Raw genomic sequence first — 21,883 nt, forward strand, 5'->3', positions numbered from 1 at the left:
CTATCGAGTGAGGAGTACGTATAATTATTCTTTACAGCTCCCACAACTCTTTTTCACTATCACTGTCACTATCCGTATCCGACTATTTTTGAGATTTGCAAAGTTTATACCATTGTGAGAATCTGAATCTGATACAATTACAGTGACCATTGGGCCGTCTGGTTGGTTTTTTTCTCTTTGAGTTTGAGTTTGATGTTTTTACTTTGAGTTTTACTTGTTTGTTGATTCTATCTGGATCTGGCTGCCCCACATAGTGGTGTTCGTGGGGAGTACGTGACAGAAGCGGACTGTTTCGTTAACTGTTTACTTGTAAATTCCCATTTTGAAAACATGTATACATGACTTTTTCAGATTAAAAATCTGTCGGCAATGTGGAAAAGAGGTTGAACTGGTAACAGGAACAGTGAGCTGGTTGATCAACTTGATGGCATGGCTGTACCAAATCATTCAATTGGAACGGAACCGACAAAAACACCAATGTTTCCATTCTTCTTTGTGCTGAAAGTTTACACTGACAGGGACAACAAGTAAGTGACATTTTAAACTCTTGTCTTAAAGCCATATGTACTCGATGACTATACACGCTAATTGCTTTACCAACAGCTGGAGACATGCTAAATTAAGTTCCCTGCAAGATATTGTGGTCTAGGACCCCTTAAATGTTGAGATATTTGAATTTTTATTTTGATCTAGATCGTCCTATTTATAGATTTGCCAACAGAGGGAACGTTGACGCAAGGGAAATAACTCCGCGTCTTTGTTGACATCCTCACTTTTTCAGAGGCTAGAACAAGCTGTAATGCATGTATATGGTCCGCGCATGGCGACATATCGTCATTACATGGTCTTATGGTGCGTTTGACATCGATTATGGGCAAACTACACTTTGTAAACACGGGAGCGCGTACATATGCCTTTAAATTACCCGTACCACTTGTATAACACACACACACACACACACACACACTGACACACACACACACACACACACATATTTAAACATCAAGTTTTTCTGTTCACTTTCAGTGATGGACGGCCTATCTGGTGGCCTGTAATTATTCCAGTGTCTTGGGGGCACAAGAGGCAAAACTGTTTGATGTTACTTTTTGTGTTTTTATTTCTGCATGCTTTATTTGGATTACTAGAAAACCTCTTTTTATTCCTTTGTGCAAATCTATTTGACCTTTATTCTTTTACTTTTAGTGAAAAACAAAACTGCCTGAGTTGGTGGGGAAGCTTCTGGACTCCAGGTAAAAAAAACAGTCGGCAGGGTGATGACAGATGGCTGTACCAATGAGTCATTCAGATAGAAAAGGAAGCAGACACCAAGGATTCCATTCTCTGTGCTGAAATTGTGAAAAGTTGTACTCTTTAACCAGTAAGTAAATTATTAACAACAAATTATAAAATTTCATTTCAAATTTAATGTAATTTGCAATACGGTACTAGCATAGCTGAATTTGGTATTTATGATCCACTTTTGTGTAATGTTTGCAACACACACACATACATTCAAATATAAACTGCGTCTGAATCAGTGATGGACATTTCTTGTTTCATTCACTGTCTTGGAGTTTGATCAAATTTTCAAACAAATTTTGCTTTTCTTGGGTGTGTGTTTGTTTTTGTTTAGCCCTTAATTGTGATGCACAGACAGACACACACACTTAAAGACACACTCACTTTTAGGACCTTGCTTTTTTCATATTTTCTGTGAATAACCTTTGTGAATCATCAATCAGGGGTCCTTTTTAAGGCCTATTTTTCTCAGATATTTTGAGGTCTAACAAGGGGAGTTCCACTGTATGAGCAAGCCTTAGTTCTATGTTTAAGTATAACAATGGGTGAAGTGCATCTGACTTTATATTTGTCATATCATTTTAAAAGCCCCTAAAAAGTTTTGTTGATCATCATTATAAAAATACAGTCATGAAATTTCTGGCTGGATACTCAGTCCTCTCTTGTGTTACAGATGCTGTGAAGCGACAGGAGGTGCTCCTTCAGCAGATAAGGACAACAACAAAGAGTTTTGTATCACTTTATGGAACTTGTTATATCTTTCAGGGTCCTAAATGGAGGGTTTCACTGGAGCAGTGACTGTTGGACAACAAGTGCAGGGTGTGTTTGGACCTCCTGGATCAACATGTGTGCAGAACTGCTTAGGGCTTGAACTTCATGGGTGTGTGTAGGAAATTTCATATTAGATTTTGATATTAACATATTCCTGTGGTGCTATATAATTTAAATTATATGAGTAAATGAATATGTCTGTATGAATGTACGTATTTGCTGTGTCATTGTGGCATAGATATATAGACCTATAGCAATAACAAGACATACATGCTGTGAATATATGCTTTTATGCTCTCCTTGTACAAATCTGAATTAACTGAAATTTTTCTTAATGGCCAAGCACAGCCAGCTCTTTTCGACCTTTACATAGGGCCACAGTCAGAGATTGTAGAGTACACAGAGACCATTCATACTTCTTTGCGCTAAGGTAGGACTGCAGGTTATGTTTTTATCACGGCTTTGTCAACATACTGTCATTTCTGTCCGGCTGACAGTGCTGCAAACATTCATTGGATTGAAAATGTGTTTGTTATTGTTTGTGAACATCCTTTTTTAAAAGACCTGGAAAAAAGCCCCAGAACAGATTATATAATACATAATAATATGTAATTGAATTTAAATTTTCTTTTCAAATCAGTGTCTTTTTACAAACTAGCCTTTGTTATTTTTGTGAGTTTAAGTCAGATATCAACACATACTGAATGCATAGTTCAGTCTTAGAGTGGGAGAATGTTTGAGGCATAAATTGCTTTTGACAACAACAAAAGTTCCCGGTTGAATCGAGAAGCTCCCCCAAAATAATTTTATTACACATGCCTAAAGCCAGCATAGTGCAAGCAGATTTATTTGTGTATGTGCTTGTATGTACAAAGACAGATAATTTGTACAAGTGTTGGCTCTTCATTTTTAATTATTTTTTCAGGATCCTTGGGGGGTTCCACTGTATCTGTGACTTTAGGACAACATATCAAGTTCTGGTGGTTTTTTGACCTAATGGATCAACATATGTGCAGACCTGCTGAGTGCTTGAGGTAAATTGGTGCATTTAGATATATATTGTTTTGCCTACCTGAGAGATACCACCCATGTGTCATGATGTGATAAATGAACCATCTCTTCACAGGCGTGTCTATCATGTAAATGAGGTTGGTTCAAACAACATGTCTGTCAGGGATGTCATTTTCCACTGCTTATGCAAAATCTCCGAGACAAACTTCATTCTCAAAACACTCGCGAGAAAATGGCAAGCCCAAACGTGTTACGAGAATGACTTTGCATCTGTGACCAGACCAGCTTGCCATGACCTCAATGATATGCCCATATGTGCGTGTATGGTTTAGTTACTACATGGGTTATCTCTCCGGTACGTAGGAATTGAAAACAGAATACTTCATGGCTTGCCTGCCAAACGGTTGTGTGACGTGTCTAGTGTGTTGGCGAAGTGTCTTGTGCTTGTCACTTCTCGCTTTCAGCCCTCACCGCTGGCTAGCACCGTCTGTCCTTTTTAGGACAATGCGAAAAGAGAGCAGAATGCGTCAGTCTCTCCTGCCAGTACAATAACCTCTCCACAACAAGCCCTATGTAGTGCCTCCATCGCGGCGACAGGCGTAAACTGGGTACCGCAAGGCCCCAGGCTAGACTACAAGGACTCGGAGGAGGTTGGCCCCTAGACGTGCGGCATGCGGGCCCACCGGTGTGTGGAAACGCCCAGGTGCCCACGAACCAACCTCCAGCTATGGGTCAAATAGCCGGGCAGGATAGGCTCGTCAACCCTGGCAGGCAGCTATCCTAAGAGAAGACCACTCTGAATTCAAAACGAGGGTAGAGGAGGCTCATCATCCATGGAAGGAAACTCGTCTAGGAGAAGGAAAACTCCGAAATGAAACCCACGCAGTCCCTCGAAGACGGAACGGCACTGGCCTTTTTTAGGCGGGGAGCAGACCGGGTGCCTACGCTATCCTCGACAAATGGTTGTGTCATCATCAACTTCATGGCTTGCTGTGTGGCACCAGATTTACACTTACTGCTTTTCAAATATTGAAATATTCACGACGGGCGCATTGTACAAGCAAGCACAAGACCAAGTGCGCACGGAAAAGATCCTGTAAACCATGTGGGAGTTCGGTGGGTTATAGAAACACGAAAATACCCAGCATGCCTCCCCCGAAATTGGCGTATGCTGCCTGAATGGCGGCCATACACGTAAAAATCCACATGAGTGAACGTGGGAGTCTTAAGCCCATGAACGAAGAAACAGAAGAAGAAAAAATATTCACTTTTACTTTTGTAAACCCAGTAACACACAGTAGACTATGTAGTGTTCTCTATTTGTATCATTGAAACGCTTCTGTCCCGTCAATCACACTTTAAATTGCCTTATATTTTGGATGACATATGCCACCCCTTTGGTATTCCACTGATAATAGTTTAATGTTTTAGCTAAATAGTTTCAGCTAATCGCTATGGAGTATGCAAACACTGGAATTATATGCGATGAAACACTCAAGCTGCTTTCTCTTGCTTACAGCTGAGAGCAGCACTGTAGCTCAGTGACTGTCGGGTGGAGGATCCAATTCTGCCTGTTTCCGACATAATGGATCAACATGAGTGCAGACCTGCTGAGCGCCTTATCTTCTTGGGTGTGTATAGATGTATATGTCGTATCCATTCTGTACAATTTGCGCATTATGTACAATGAGCAGCATATCTTGCACATTGTATACAATGAGCAACAAGTTTTGCTCATTGTATACAATGAGCAAAACTGTTGCCCATTGTATACAATGAGCAAGACCATAAAGTTGCACATTGTATACAATGTGCACCGAGTGAGCAAGATTGTTGAATGGCGTTCAAGCTACACTGATATATGAATCATAGTGAATGGTTGAATGGTGTGAAGCCATAGCTTCAAATTTGACCAATATGCATGCGGGTTTTTTTTGCTTTCGGCGTTTTGAACTGGCGTGCATGTGATAAGAAAAAGAATGGAACGAAAAATCCAAAACAATTTTTTTTCAAAAAAAATATTCAAAATCTTTTCTTTTTTTAAAATATATTTTTTGTTACATTTACCTAGAGTAAAGAGTAAAGAGTAAGCAATCTCTTTTTGGCCCGAAAACATGAAACGACAGCAACCTGTTGACTGCCCCTTTAATTAAACAATAAAAACAAATACAACAATTAATGTTGTTTCAACACACGCACACACACATAACATTCGTTCATAATAACGCTCACATTGTCATGTCATGCTAAAAGTGAGAGCGTCGTTTTCACCGCCTTTCACACTTTTTCTAATTGTGAGTAAAGGGTTCAAATAACGATCTTGCAAACTACGTGCGATTTTGACCAAATAGGACTTTACCGAATCATGCTTAAAAAAGAAGCAGGTGACCTCTGTGGTACGTTGTTGTCGTTGTTTCCATGTTTTAGCGTGACATGAAAACATGAGCGTTATTAGCAAAAGCGTGAAAGGCGGTGAAAACGACGCTCTCATTAGCAATGACATGACAATGTGAGCGTTATTATGAACGAATGTTATGTGTGTGTGCGTGTGTTGAAACAACATTATTTGTTGTATTTGTTTTTATTGTTTAATTAATTTACAATAATTAAATTCCTAATGCACTGTATAGTTTTAGCGAAATGAGAATTAAAACAATGCTTAAACATAACAAACATCGTTATTTGAACACTTTACTCACATATTCCATTCAACCATTCACTATGATTCATATATCAGTGTAGCTTGAACGCCATTCAACAATCTTGCTCACTCGGTGCACATTGTATACAATGTGCAACTTTATGGTCTTGCTCATTGTATACAATGGGCAACAGTTTTGCTCATTGTATACAATGAGCAAAACTTGTTGCTCATTGTATACAATGTGCAAGATATGCTGCTCATTGTACATAATGCGCAAATTGTACAAAATGGATACGACATATATACATTAAAGGCACAGTAAGCCTCCCGTAAACCATCACAGAGCTCCCCGAGCGTCTACATACAGTACAAGCATACTTCCATTTGAACGCTCGCCGAACGGGAACATCCTGGCTGCTTTCTGTCGAGCGTGAAAAATTTTCACAGAATTTATTTTCGTGGACTTGGTCCTCTACAACAATGGCGCCTCATTTTGGTGCTGGACGGCTGTTATGAATATTCAATACCGGAAATCACGCCCGGACAGTAAGCCTCCCGTAAACCATCACAGATACTGTCAGGCTTTTACACACAGTACAAACACCCTTCCATTTGAACGCTCACCAAACGGGAATATCCTAGGTGCCCTACGTAAAGAGCGAGCAATTTTTAAAGAATTAATTTTGCCGATTGAACTCAGGTCAAAAATGAGTTACTTCCCTTCGGGTCTCATTCTATCGATGTAAACTGGCGATAGCCGTGGATCAATGATTATCAGAATGTTTTTGGACCGTGGTGCGTTTTTGCGCTAGACCTAACTTTTAAAATCTAAATAATAAATTGACAGCTTGTCACACAAACATTCTTTAATCATAAAAGAATTCTTTTTTCATCAAGACAAGATCAGTACAATTCGAAGTTGTGAAAGTTTGAAAAAAGAAAAGCCCGGAAGCAGGGTCACGCAAGGGTCGTAGCAGACGGCGGTTTATGCATATACATGTATCACCGTTCCTCTCAACAGTCAAAAACCATCGCTAGAGTTTTTGTGAACCACAGCCGTTTGTTTCGTGCATAAAAACGTGCTATTGTAGATAAGCTCACATGGAGTCGCATTCAAATGACTAACTGACGACTACATTGTGAAACAAGAGGCGAAGCCTTCAAGGCTCACGTAAGAAATAGACAAACAGTAACACAAACTCAATCACTCCGTCACACATACACACCCACACACACAGTAAGCTTAGGTGACGACTGTGCAAGAAAGAGAGACACTAGATCTAGATCTGTCTGTGTCTGCATGTAGCCTACTTACAGGGACACGACTGCCAAATAGTCTCGGCCCGCTCAAAATAACAATGACCGAGACCACACACACCACGCGAGAGAGAAAGACTACAGGGAGGCATTTGACCGTGACGTAATCTTATGCGAGCTTTATCCATAGTCTTGGATAACCACTCACACATAGACTCGGAAATGTTAAAGTTTCTACCACAGACATACACACACACGCACGCACAAACGCACGCACAGACAGACAAAGTTACGATCGCATAGGCTACACTTACGTGAGCCAAAAAGGGAAACTGGATCAGACTGGTTCACGATGGCTCAGGGGTAAGATAAACCACGCAAAAATAAATTATTTGAAAATTGTTCGCTCTTTATGGAGGGCACCTAGGATGTTCTCAATCGGTGAGTGTTTAAATGAAAGGGTGTTTGTACTGTAGTCTGTGTGTAAAAGCCTGACCGTATCTGTGATGGTTTACAGGAGGCTTACTGTGCCTTCAATTGTATTCATAAATTCACACACACACACACACACACACACACACACACACACACACACACACACACACACACACACACACACACACACACATACTGACAAAGACATTCATGCCTGCACACACGCAAGCACAATCATACACGCACCAGCACGTTTCAAACCCCCACCACCACCACCGTCTCAGTCGGTGCAGCTGTTTCGGAGCCTTTAGTCATCATAATACACACACAGACGGACACAACTTTTAAAAGTTAGATATATATGCACTAAAAGCCACGGCACTTTAAGTTAGGTTTCATTATCATTCTCTTAAAGTTTGGCCCTCTTTGCTTCAGTCTGCATGCTTTCTCATAGTCATACTGCTGTGTCATTGCAGGTTTCATTCCATGCTCTGGTGTGGGTGTCATAAGCAAGAGAGCTTCCTGTTCACTTCCAGCAGATGACTGCATGGTGAAGGACCTTGATGCCACTTACAGACGTCAAAGCAGCTAGCTAGATGCCATTGGAGCACAACCAAAACTATTCAGCGGGTGCCATCGGCGAACATAAATACAAGTTACAGAACAGGAAAGCAGATATCACTGGCAAAGGGAACCGGACAGCAGCTACAATAAACTTAATCAGATGCCTGTAGCAAATAATCTGGACACCAATCACAAATCAAACAGATGTGGAGGACAGAGAACATTTCATGTGATTATTGCCACATATATAACCCTGTTTTGAAAAAAAGGGACATAACGCCACACTATATACTTTCTGGTTGCATGCTGAAAACTCTCCATTGGACATTTAGTGAGTTTTGACTCACCAGGTCAGGAGAATGTCACTGATGGGGAGCATAATTAGGCTGACTTACAATGGGTAGACAGAATTGAACATTGTTGTTTTCTTGGATGGTTTTCGGGATAGACTTTACAAAGTTAACATACTGCTATGGTTTGATCAATTTCAAACATGACCACATTTGGCATTTTTTCAAAACCACATTTTTGACAAATATCAAGGATGTGTTGCGAAAGCATGTGTTCTTATTTTTCTGAAATGTTTTGAAAGCTAGATTTTTGATACTTTACAGGCTATTGAAGTTGGATGACCTGTAGATGTGACCCATGTAAAATTGACCCTCATAAACTTTTAAGTTCACAGAAAATAATAATAATAACAGAGAAATGGTATTATTTTGAATGTGTTTGAAGCAAGATCGTTGTAACTCAATAACCCCCCGCGGGTTAGGGGGAAGAATCTACCCGATGCTCCCCAGCATGTCGTAAGAGGCGACTAACGGATTCTGTTTCTCCTTTTACCCTTGTTAAAGGCATATGTACGCGCTCCCGTGTTTACAAAGTGTAGTTTGCCCATAATCGATGTCAAACGCACCATAAGACCATGTAATGACGATATGTCGCCATGCGCGGACCATATACATGCATTACAGCTTGTTCTAGCCTCTGAAAAAGTGAGGATGTCAACAAAGACGCGGAGTTATTTCCCTTGCGTCAACGTTCCCTCTGTTGGCAAATCTATAAATAGGACGATCTAGATCAAAATAAAAATTCAAATATCTCAACATTTAAGGGGTCCTAGACCACAATATCTTGCAGGGAACTTAATTTAGCATGTCTCCAGCTGTTGGTAAAGCAATTAGCGTGTATAGTCATCGAGTACATATGGCTTTAAGTACGTGTTTCTTGTATAGAATATAGTCAATTTTTGTAAAGATTTTAGTCAAGCAGTATGTAAGAAATGTTAAGTCCTTTGTACTGGAAACTTGCATTCTCCCAGTAAGGTCATATATTGTACTACGTTGCAAGCCCCTGAAGCAAATTTTTGATTAGTGCTTTTGTGAACAAGAAACAATTGACAAGTGGCTCTATCCCATCTCCCCCCTTTCCCCATCGCGATATAACCTTGAATGGTTGAAAACGACGTTAAACACCAAATAAAGAAAGAAAGTAACTCAATAACTTTATCTGTGTAAGGTCACACACATACAGGGTTAGATGACATCAAGTCAGCTTGATAGTTTGCATTATTCAAGTTCAGATTGGGGTAGAGTTCCGGTCAATAATAGGGACAATCATTGTCTCCTTTGATTGTTCAGAGTTTTCATGTACTGATGTATGCATGGTCACTTTCAAAGCTAATCATAGAAATTTAACTTGGCTGTAGGGGAGATAATTTTGATAAAATATGTGTTGTGCTAAAGATGAATTCCCACAAAGAAGAGTGCTATAATAAATCTGTTTTGTGCATTTTATTGTTACTTGTTCTGGTTAACAGGGTTATAAAAAATTGCATTAAAACTGTTTCTGCATTGGGACATTTACCAAAAATCAACAGCTTGGTTACTCACTGTGCAAGATGGACACCTTATTTAAAATTATTATTTAATTGGGTCTTTTACATGTTAGTGGATATTTTAAAATGTTCTTACATAAGTTTGACTATTAATGCTCTGCCAAAAAATGAAAATAAAATTTAAAACATGTGATGAACCTTTACTTTCCTACCAAATGTGACAGATTGACTGCAGCGAGTGGCCTGATCGTGCACACACACATTCAATTCACACAAAACAATTGATTCAGCAAAAATTGGGGCCACATTTACATCCAGTGTAATTTTTAAGGCTATGGTAATTTTTCAAGAAAGTACTGCAGTATACTATAGTAAACTGTAGTAAAAGTACTATAGTACAAAATCTACAGCAACGAAAGTACCACACTGTACTATAGTAAACTATAGTAAAAGTACTATAGTACAAATGTACCACGCCAAAAGTACCACGCTGTACTATAGTAAACTATAGTACAAGTACTATAGTACAAATGTACTACTACGGAAATACCACGCTGTACTACACTTTACTCTAGTAAACTAGAGTACGTGTACTCTAGTAAACTATAGTTTACTATAGTATACTATAGTATACTATAGTACATTTTGGCAAAAAAGTGCTCAAAATACTATAGTACATTTAACTGTACTATAGTTTACTATAGTATACTATAGTACATTTACCACAATGTACTATAGTACACACTAATGTATTGTACTATAGTACTTTTGTACTATAGTTTACTATAGTACTAGTACTATAGTAAACTATGGTACACCATAGTACAATTCAATGTACCATAGTACTTGTACTATAGTAAACTATAGTATACCATAGTACAATTCAATGTACCATAGTACTTGTACTATAGTAAACTATAGTATACCATAGTACTTTTACTATAGTATACTATAGTACATAGTGTGGTACTTTTTTACTTGGGAGAGCCTCCGCCAAAACGCTGTCGTTCCAGAACAGCGCCTTCTGCGAAGCGCTCTCCGCGACGCCTCCACACTCGGATGCGACCATCAGCAGGTTCCAAGCAAAAGCGGGACTCATCTGTAAACAACACCTGAGCCCACTGCTGACGTTGCCACCTCACATGTTGAGTGCACCAGGCTCGGCGAGCTGCTCGGTGATTAGCAGTCAGGGTTGTTCCTCGGACTGGACGCCTTGCACGCAAGGCAAAGTTGTGTAAGCGGTTTCGGATCGTCTGACCACTAACAACAGTGTTGGTGGTAGGTTGTAGGCCTAATGTTGTTTGCCGTAGCCATTCTTTGTTGCATGGCCTGCCTCTGAATGAAGCGATCCTCTCTTTGTGTGGTGACTCTGGGCCGACCAGAACGTTGTCGCTCCTGCACTCTTCCAGTTGCGTGGAATCTCTGTTTTAGTCTGATGATGACAGAGGGAGCCACTGCAAGCCTCTGGGCTACTTGCCTGGCAGCAACACCGTCTTGTAGCCATCCAATTGCCCTTCCTCTATCCATATCGCTCAGTTTTCTTCGGGGGGGCATGTTGCTACTGTGCATAATTGTGTCAGCGTGTCAACCTTTAAACACAAGCTGGTGAGCGATGTTCATAGCCAGGACCCTGTTGTAGCACGTGCATCACAACCGTTTGCCCTGGCATGCGTTCCGCAAATTTCATGGGGCTATAAAAAAAAAAACACCCTTTTTCTTCCAAAATGCAGAAGCTTTTGAGAAGTCCCACAAAGGGAAATAACTCTGCCTGCCAAACAAAATTCTAGGTCAAGACTCATTGTTCATTTGTTAATTCAAACACATTAATCTTTTAATTATTATGTCGATGTTTCATTTTTTGGCAATTTGTTTATAATTAGATCCGTTTTTTCAACCGATCCTTAACTTTTTTTGAAGAGTGTATATATAGAGATATATATATATACTGTATATATATATTTGTCTTACCTAGTACATGTGAATTCAACCACCTTTTATGATGATCTGTGAAATCAGCTATACATGTAGTTATTTGCAGTGACTTAAGTAAAATTAACTTTGACTTTTGGGCTACTTACACAAAGCTTTTGTTTGTTGCTTGTTTGTTTATCAGTTGTTACTTGATTGTTTGTTTTTGATGTTGTTTTGTGTGTATGTTTGTTGACCTATAATACTTCATTGATACTTGTAAACAAAATCGACTGAATTTATCGATGCAGGAAAGAGTTAGCGAATTGACAGAAGTAAGACAACTAGAAACAGGAAAACAATTTTTGACCGCTATGAAAATAAAATTAAAAATGAGCATGATTGATATAATGGTTGCTACATTCAATGATTGATTGTTTCCACAAAGCATTGTTAATCATTCAATAATTGTCTGTAAACAGAACACACCCGAATGATGATAAAGTGATCACGTCAGAACAGTACTGAATATGCTACATAATGCAAACATGTAACCCTCCAAAATGGCAAACAGGAAGCAAAACCAAAATTAACCAAACAAACAAACCACAAAGTAACAAAATTACACACACACACACACACACACACACACACACACACACACACACACACACACACACACACACACACACACACACACACATGATGTGTGATTTTTGAGGTTTTTTTTTAAATCAAAACCCAACATATGTATTTGTTTATTTGGATCCAGGAGATGATAAAAAAACACCATGTAATCGGCATTTTAAAATCTGTTAGAAAAAGTTTGATTTTAATAACACTTGATTGATGTCACTCTCCATCCATTTCATCTTTTAAGTCCAATTTGAAAACTCACTTGTTCCAACAACACTACGGATAGTTCCTTAGTATAGAGTCTGGGGATGTGAGATGTGCATGATGTGTTGTTTGAATCTGACAGTGATTGTATGATTTTTGTATACATGTATTGTTGTCCCGCGCTTTGAACTTTTGATAAGGCGCTTTATAAATGCCCGTTATTATTATTATTATTATTATTATAATGGGCAAAGTAATCACCTAATTTGTAAGCTTCCAAACTAAAATGCAATCGCATAGTCCGGACTGAGTCAAATAATGTTTTCACATCAATTTGCTAAAAAAATCGCCACTGTGACGCCTCAACTTTTCAAAGAAGCCGGATATGACGTCATCAAAGGCGTATGTCGAACAAAACCCGTGACGGTGTATCATTGGGTAGTTTTGCTGGAATCGCTGTGCGTGTGCACACGCGCGCGCGCCCACACACACGCGCACACACACGCACACACACACCATCACCATCACCATCACCATCACCAAGCTCGTCTCGATCCCTGGTCTACCTAAAAACATGTTGGTTAAAACTTGACAACATGTTCAAAGGAAAACATATCCATCCGCTCCTTGCCCTTCCCCCTTTCCCTCCTCCGCTTTCAACGGAGTAACCCCTATAAATCGTCCCATACCTCCTAATCTTACATTCGCCACCGACCAACGCATTTCGTGCTTATATCACCCACGCAAACCAGTTGCTCCGTGAGAATGCATAGCAGTCTTTAGGTCGCAAGTGCCGGAAATGGGAATCAAAATGGCGAAAACGCGAAGGACGGCTCTGCACTTGACAGTAGCTCTGTCTTTTGCCATTCCTACGTCATACTAACGTCACGAAGGGCTGAGGTGCAAATTAAACAGTCACATGTATCCCAGTTGTTAGTAGTGGGCGTTATTTGCGTCTGGACTTCTAGTAAGGTAGTTATAGAGCAGTGTTGCAACGCTGCGTCGTTTACATTTTGCATTGGGTACACAAGGATACAGACGGTGTTTATGTGGTAAGATCATGTCCCTCGTGAAACTGATGTGTTTTGCATGTCCACGAAAAGACGCACATACACGGATGGACACACACACACACACACACACACACACACCCACATACACACACACACACACACGCACACACACACATACCCACCCACACACACACCCACATACACACACACACACCCACACACACCCACACACCCACACACACACTCACACACACAAACAAAAACGCACACACACACATATATATACCACAGTCAAGGAGGGCTGAGGTGCAAATTAAACAGTCACATGTATCCCAGTTGTTAGTAGTGGGCGTTATTTGCGTCTGTAGTTCCAGTAAGATAGTTATACATGTAGAACAGGCTAGAATAGGCTTGAGGCGGTGTTGTTGTTGTAACATGTAATTTGTAAAACAAGTTTTGCATGTGACCATCAGACGTTGACACGGACGTACACAGACACAGAAAAACACAGAAAAACACAGACACAGACAGACAGACACACACACACACACACACACACACACACACACACACACACACACACACACACACACACACACAGGAAGTCATAGTTGAAGGGTTGGGTACGGTTGGTGTGAGCATTTTAGATTAGCAAATTACTTCTCATCATCGTCGTCACACTTTCAACTTACAAGAATCAAACAAATATCATCAGACGTACAAACAGGCAGTTAACACTCCAGACTCGAAAACGCGAACCTCAGAATCACTCCAGCTGCATTCCATCTCAACAAAATAAAATATAGCACACACATAAAGCCCACAGAGAATCGAGCCGACGAAGCAGCATCAACAGCAGCAGCAGCAGCAGTAGGAGACGAAGAAGAAGAAGAAAATGCAAGACAAACCAATATAACCCCCAAGAAACAGGATGGTCGGAATACGCCCCCGCGCTATCTTCCGTCTCGGTCAAAGCTCGTGACACCGGGACTTTGACGGGGTGAGTCCACTGGCTCAGGTCCTGTAGAAACGAGAATCAGGCCCCACCAATTCCCTCTTGATCCCTCGGCTGCTTAAACCTTATTTGTATTCTGCATCCTAAAGATGTCTTTCCCATCGAATCGCTATTCGGCGCAAAAGAAAAGTGAACGGGCGGAAGGGTTGGTCGGGGCGGGTTTTTGCGGAGTATCATTCCTTGAGAAGTTCGATTACTCTTTCGCTTTCGTCCAGCACCCCTACCCCCTTCTCATCGCCCAGATCCTTCCTCCCCTCCTCTCCCAGCTCCCCCCCCCCCCCCCCCGCACACTGGTCGCTGATGCGGTTTCATCACTCCCACAATCGTGTCTCGGCCCTGTGCGTCTCCACACAAGTCAAAAGGCAATTATAATGTCATTAGCGCACGTATAAAGACGGAGCATGCCGGGCTTATTAGCACATAGACACACGAGGTGCGCATGATTCCGCGCATGCGTCGTGGATGGTCAATATATTATTGTGATGCTTGACCATATTTGGTAGCAGGCTATTGTTGGACCGAGATCTTATATCACGTTTCTGTTTGTTTTCTCGTTCTTTTCTTTGGGGGAGTTTCTGGAAGCTTCCTCGTTACCTCGTGGTTAGCGACTTTCTGGAGGCGACTAGCTGTATTAAATCCAAGCCGAAGGTGCTGGACACACTTCAGATTGCTCCGGTGTTTTTCTTGGGATACACTGAACGCTAAGGTAAGGTAAGTATTCCTGCTATGCGAGTGGTTTTACTTCAATAGTAAGGCTTAAATTGTAATTATGTTGTCATGCTTCAAAATTGTGTTTCAAGTGTTCAAATCTTTTTACTTTAAACGTATGACAGACTTTTGCCTTCCAACAAAGGATTAGTTGGTTCTGCTTGCTATGCACGGATTTCAAATAGTGTTTCGGCAATTTAAAAAACCCAACCTGCACTGATTTGAACAATTTCTGCAGTTTGGCTTGCTAAGACAAGTAATCACTTGTTTTTTCAAGCAAAAATGCAGAGCTTGTGCGAACTTAATCCGTTCAAAAGTACAGACTGCAGAAAGACCGTGTTTCCTTGAAAGGGAAATGTTTAATTTTTTAAATACATCTTCCTTTGGGAAATCATATATGCTTGTTGAATGCCAATGAAGGTAAACAATTGCTCATACTCTTTCTTTCCTCTTTTTATATTTAAACACTTTTTACCAAGATTATTCGTCATCTGAAGAGACCTTTGCGTCTCATTTATTTCCTTCAGTTTGACAACAAACAAAAGCAAAATGCAAAAACGCGAACAGAAGAGATGCATAATTTAGACGTTTTGTTTTTAATTTTATATCTCTGCTTTTGTTGTTAGCTGCAGGAGTCTTAACATTTGAGAAAAAAACTCTCTTCTTACCCCTTTTAATGAAATAACACAACTAATTCATTATTGTTCAAGTCATATAACATGTAGAATATATGACGTCGGTTTCTCAAATATACGGCAATAACTCGTAATTATATTAATTGCCTACTTGAAAAAGGAAGATAAAGTTATTTTTTTTAAAAGGACGAAGAATAAATTAAGGAATTTTCCCAAATTCAGCTTTTTCAGTCCAAGAAATCATAGAATGTATAATATGATCATTAAAACTAAAACGTAATTCTCAGTAATTAGAATTTGAATTGTAACATCTTCCCATGTTATTTTTATTTTAAATTACGGAAGGTTCCAAAACATGTGAAGCAAATGCCAAGAAGATAAAATGAATCTCAAATGGGAAAATAAAGTACGAGTGGTTTCACAATAGAACATGGCAGGAAAGTTCACTCTTTCAAAAATACGGAATTTATTCAAATGTGGAAAGATATCTTTTTTAGTTCTCCCACGCATCTGTAAAAATAGTTTCATGCTGTGCTATTTTCATCGACTTTTTTCCGCAGACGTTTATTCCGTCAATTTTGACCCTCCACCACGAAATGAGTCGCATGTCACCTCGCGCGGTTCTGCGCTAGGCTTAATATAAGTCCGAAGAGTGTCTGATAACAGTGTGAGGGTCACCTTAGTCACAGGCTTATAACTCAAACAATTTTTGCTCTTTCACTGGATAGAGCATAAAACACTCTTTAGGAAAATGTAAAAATATGAAAATCATGCAAAGGTGACATGCGACTCATTCCGTGGTGGAGGGTCACAATTTCTGTTGGAGCGTTTGCAGCTCAGGTAAATTGACAGACAGCTTTTCCTTGGGTTTAGAACTGCATCAAAGATAATGATCAAGTAACGTGTTCGAATGTGTTCTGAAAGATGGGTCCATTTTCGTCCAAAATTCATTTGAAAGTGTGAACTACTGGGAAAAGTGGTTCAGGTAATATTACAACAAAGAGGGGAGGTTTTTGTTGTTGTGATTTTTAGAAAATCATCAACTAATACCTGTGCCTTTCGTCCTGTAAGAAAATTATGTTCTGTGCAAAAATGCTGAAATAGGTTTAAACAAGTTACAACATTGAAAAGAAAAGAAAGAGTTAACAAATGAGAAAATGAATGAATGAAAAAAAAAATCAATACGCAGTCGAATAAATATATAAATAAATACATACATATATACATGAATAAATAAATGCACAAGTACACAAATAAATAAATACATAAATGAATAAGTAAATAAACAAATAAATGCATTTCATAATATGCTGGTAACATCAACATCGCCGACTTTTGCCAAGCGGTGAAAAAAGTTAATTATCCATGCGTATACCCTCGGTTTACAAACAGTTGTGCCAGATCGGTTTCTTTGTTGTTGTATGTGTTTTTGTTTTATTATATAATGTGGGTTTTATTGTCAGTCATACCTACAAGATCCACAGCATGAAAAACAAATGAAGAAGCTCGAAAAAATGTAATGATAACAGAAAAAGAAACCTATTCAATGACTCTGCTCCTTCATTCAAAACTCAAACTGCTAGTTTGACCACACAACAAAAGCATTGACATGAAATTGGGGATGAAAGTTGCTTGTTCATTTCAATGCTTGTTATTCTCTCAGGTGCCAGGAGACTGGTTCCGCATAACTCTCACTTACTCTTTTACACATGGGGTATGCATTTAGAGTGCTTACTTCCCTTTGTTTATTGGAATGCTAGTTTGACTATTTCTGTACATCAAGTGACGCAAATCTTATAGGGGTACCATTTTTTTCTCTCACTGCTACCCTTTTCTCCACCCCACCAGAGCAGTCACGCAAAGCCATGGGGAACTGCGTGGAAATATGCAAAATGACCCTCCGCAACGCTCCAGGTATGGGGCCCAGCCCAGCACCCCACCGCCCTCAGCAATCAGTACCCCCATGGAGGCCACCCCCCTCACCCACAGCCACTGCAGCACATCCACCACCACCACCACCACCACCAACGGCCTCAACGGGTCCCTCCGACGTCCGACGGGGAAGGAGAAATACCGGCCCAAACCTCTCCCCTCACGAGCCGTAGAGAACCAGGCCCAGATCTTCAAGAAGAGGATGTGCGACGATATCCGACCGCCCACGCCAAGCCAGATCAAGGCGCTGGAGGTAAGCCTGCTATGTTGCGGTGAGGAAGACGGATGCAGTGGCCTAGTCGATAAGACGCCCAAGCGGAAGGTCGTGGGTTCGAATCAACGCCGCCCTTGGTGGGTTAAGGGTGGATATTAGTCTTGAGGTAAGCCTGCATGCAATGTTGTAGGAACACGATAACAATACAAATGTACTCGTCAGAAACATAACGTTTGTGGTGAGGACATGTTCATTGTTATCTTGTTCTTGTTCTTGTTCTTGTTCTTGTTCTTGTTCTTGTTCTTGTTCTTGATCGTCTCTCCTGCAGTCTCTTGTTCCTATTCTGCAATGTTGTGTTGAGGGAAAATCAAACTTACACGGTGTACCACGGATCGAAGGGTGAATAACATATAGTGTGTTCATATTGCACCGTGGGTTTCAGTCGAGCTAGTGTCTTTGATGTGCAGACCCTGTCGAAATGACGTCTATGAGTCACTTGATTCGATGGAAACAAAGAGTTTGAGCATGTTGTTTACATATAATGTGTTCCCTTGTGAACAATCATGTCAACACCCCCAGATTCGTGTAGGTTTTACGCGGAGTGAGAACACTCTTTCACGTGAACACAGACCACAATTCAACAGCTTGGAGCCCTGCGTTTTATGCAGAGTGGGACTTTATTTTACCGACTCCGTTTCGCAGGTTGAGACGTCTGCAAATAAAAGTAGCCAGGACGGTGACATTTAGTATGTTTCTAAGCTGAAGGATGCTCTTCTCCCATGTAAAAGCATGGGTGATATGATGGGGTACATGAGAAATAAGGTACCCCTAAGACAAAGGAAGCATTCTGCTTTTAGTTTACACTACAAGAGGTTTGCATTGCCTTCGCGTTTGCGGTTTGCCTCAAAACGGTATTAAAGCTGCCGGCCCGATTGTGTAATGCTGCCTGGGTAGTATCTTTTCGGGCCGTGGTAAAGAATAAGACACAGATCTTCTGGAAGACTAACTGACATCCTTCCAAATGACAGATCAAAGCCTGCGCACTTCTGTTGTGGTTTACAAGATAGTCTAAACTGAAAGGTACACTACACTACTTTGTGTACACTACATTGGGGTGTGCACGTTAAAGATCCCACGATTGACAAAAGGGTCTTTCCTGGCAAAATTGTATAGGCATAGATAAAAAAAAATGTCCACCAAATACCCGTGTGACTTGGAATAATAGGCCGTGAAGAGTAAATATTCGCCGTAATGGCTTCAGATTTACTGGCCGATGTGAATGCGTGATGTATTGTGTAAACAAATCCATCCCACACGGCAGAAATTAATATGTAAAGCGCTTAGAGAACGTCAAGCACTATATAAATCTCCCAGATAAATAACTAAATAAATAAATAAAGGGGAAGGTACCTACCTCAAATGCTTGATTTTTTTTTTTTTTACTTCAAGGCTGGTCAAATCGATGATGCAAGTCTCAGTCGTACGCTCGTTGTTGTCTTGCACCTTACAGGGAGGTTAATTGATAGGAATTTTTAGGATGGCAGTACAAATCTCGGCAATTTTCGCAAGTATAAGGCGGTCCTTGCATTAGCTCACCATTACCCGACCGTGAAAAGGTTTGGGCAGCTCTGCCGAAATGACAGCAAGGTTTTTCGATCAGTTAAAATATTTTGAGGTGTTTCGTCGACTGCCGGCGCTCAACCAATATTCCGGCGCTGTGCAGAAATTAGGAGGTGATCCTTTGATTCTTCTTCTTCTATTCTGCGTTCTCTTTTGTTTCTTCGCGAGTGTGTGTGTGTGTGTGTGTGTGTGTGTGTGTGTGTGTGTGTGTGTGTTAATGTGTGTGTGTGTGCGTGTGTGTGTGTGTTTGTGTGTGTGTGTGAGAGTGTGAGTGTGTGTTTGTGTGTGTATGTGTCTGTGTGTATGAGTGTGTGTGTTTGTGTGTGTGTGTGTTTGTGTGTGTGTGTGTGTGGGTGTGGGGATGTTGCGTGCCACACATTGGCATTGTCACGTAGGCAGGATGACGCCGTAATCAAAGGTGTGCATCTATGTGTTTCCGAATGCTTCCACTTTCGCCGGATACACGAGATCTTGTCGTGCGCATGAGTCTCTGTGCATGCATGGTGGTACGAGTCTATCCTCTTGGAGTTTGCGCTGAATACTGACTCTGGGTTATGCAAGTGATCTCTTCTTTCAGCAATTGCATACCTCAAGTTTCATGAGTGTGAGATGCCACCAGTGACGTAAAATGATGATGCGCTCACTCTTTGCATTAAGCTACAAGTCGGCCTTCTTTCTATTATACGCCCTGTTGATTTTTATTGTAATAGCTTGAGAGGACGGAAAAACAAAAACAATACAAAAGACGTTTGAGGGGCTGCGTCGGAGAGACAGATTAGCGAACGAACGAGAGAGAGAGAGAGAGAGAGAGAGAGAGAGAGAGAGAGAGAGAGAGAGAGAGAGAGAGAGAGAGAGAGAGAGAGAGAGAGAGAGAGAGAGAGAGAGAGAGATTAGAATAGTCCCTCTCTGGGCGAGGGCTGGTTGAAAAGAAGCTCGTTTATATTGCTTATGCCACAACCCTCGTAAAATAAAATTTGATTTGATTTGATTTGATTTGATTTCTCTCTCTCACTCTCTCTATCACTCTCTCTCTCCTTCTTTCTTTCTCTTTCTTTCTTTCTCTCTCTCTCTCTCTCTCTCTCTCTCTCTCTCTCTCTCTCTTCTCCTTTCTTTCTCTTTCTTTCTCTCTCTCTCTCTCTCTCTCTCTCTCTCTCTCTCTCTCTCTCTCTCTCTCTCTCTCTCTCTCTCTCTCTCTCTCTCTCTCTCTCTCTCTCTCTCTCTCTCTCTCTTTTTCTGATCTGCTATGATTGTTTTGAAACATGATTATACATAACAATAACATTAAACATACACGGAAATAATAGCATGGCATTAGATGTTAGCGTTATAGGCTAATCGTTACGTACGTTATACGTTATTTGTATTTTTGACCAAAAACAATATTATGACATTTTTCACAGATCGAGTCCGGCAGTGTTCCTCAGGACCGCGCTAGCAGTCGAATTGAACAATAACTGTCGAGATGCGTGTAATATGTCATGTTTTGCTCAAAAATAAAAAGAACAGCTATTTACCGATCGTTTTTAGTTAGAATGTTATTTTAATTAAACATTGAACATACACAAACACGCACTTTTGATTGTAGTCTCGACTAGTCGCCTAAATAAATTATGAGTTTTTATCGGACTCTGACGTCACAATCATGGCTCAAAGAAGGGAAATCCAATGTTCAATCTAGACATTGTTTCATGTTACGGGTGTTCGTTGGTTTCGGTTGAGTTGATTGATTGGTTGGTTTGTTGGTTGATGCGTTCTGTGTGTGTGTGTGTGTGTGTGTGTGTGTGTGTGTGTGTGTGTGTGTGTGTGTGTGCGTGTGTGTGTGTGCGTGTGTGTGTGTGTGTGTGCGTGTGTGTGTAAGCGCGCGTGTGTGCGTGTGTGTGTGTGTGTGTGTGTGTGTGTGTGTGTGTGAGTGTATTTGCGCGCCCATGTGTTTGCGTGCATGCGTGCGTGCGTGCGTGTATGCGCATGTGCGTACATGCGTCCGTGCGTGTGTACTTGCGTGCATACCCACGTGTGTCCGTATGAGAGTGCGCGCGCGCGAACAGTATCTTCACTACAAGATTACTTCTCATCTCGAATCTCGTCTCCCCAAGACAGCAGACACACAATCAGTTCCAGAGTATCGCCCCATCGTTGGTAAGAAAAGCCCTCGTGTTCTCAGTATACGACAAACTAATACC

At 40.7% G+C, this 21,883-nt stretch overlaps 1 long non-coding RNA gene across 2 annotated transcripts; it reads left to right on the forward strand.

Annotated features, from left to right (window-relative positions):
* Nucleotides 1-90: 90 nt before the first annotated feature.
* Nucleotides 91-10,008, forward strand: LOC138962078 (uncharacterized). 2 transcript variants are annotated; one of them, XR_011454392.1, is made up of 6 exons: nt 91-527; nt 1,204-1,378; nt 2,065-2,179; nt 2,996-3,104; nt 4,601-4,712; nt 7,894-10,008. It is a non-coding gene; the product is annotated as an uncharacterized lncRNA (long non-coding RNA). The 2 variants fall into 2 exon arrangements; XR_011454393.1 differs by lacking the exon at nt 4,601-4,712 and having other exon boundaries at nt 93-527.
* Nucleotides 10,009-21,883: the final 11,875 nt, after the last annotated feature.

This window comes from Littorina saxatilis, linkage group LG3 (assembly GCF_037325665.1).
Source record: "Littorina saxatilis isolate snail1 linkage group LG3, US_GU_Lsax_2.0, whole genome shotgun sequence".
Lineage (NCBI taxonomy): Eukaryota > Metazoa > Mollusca > Gastropoda > Littorinimorpha > Littorinidae > Littorina > Littorina saxatilis.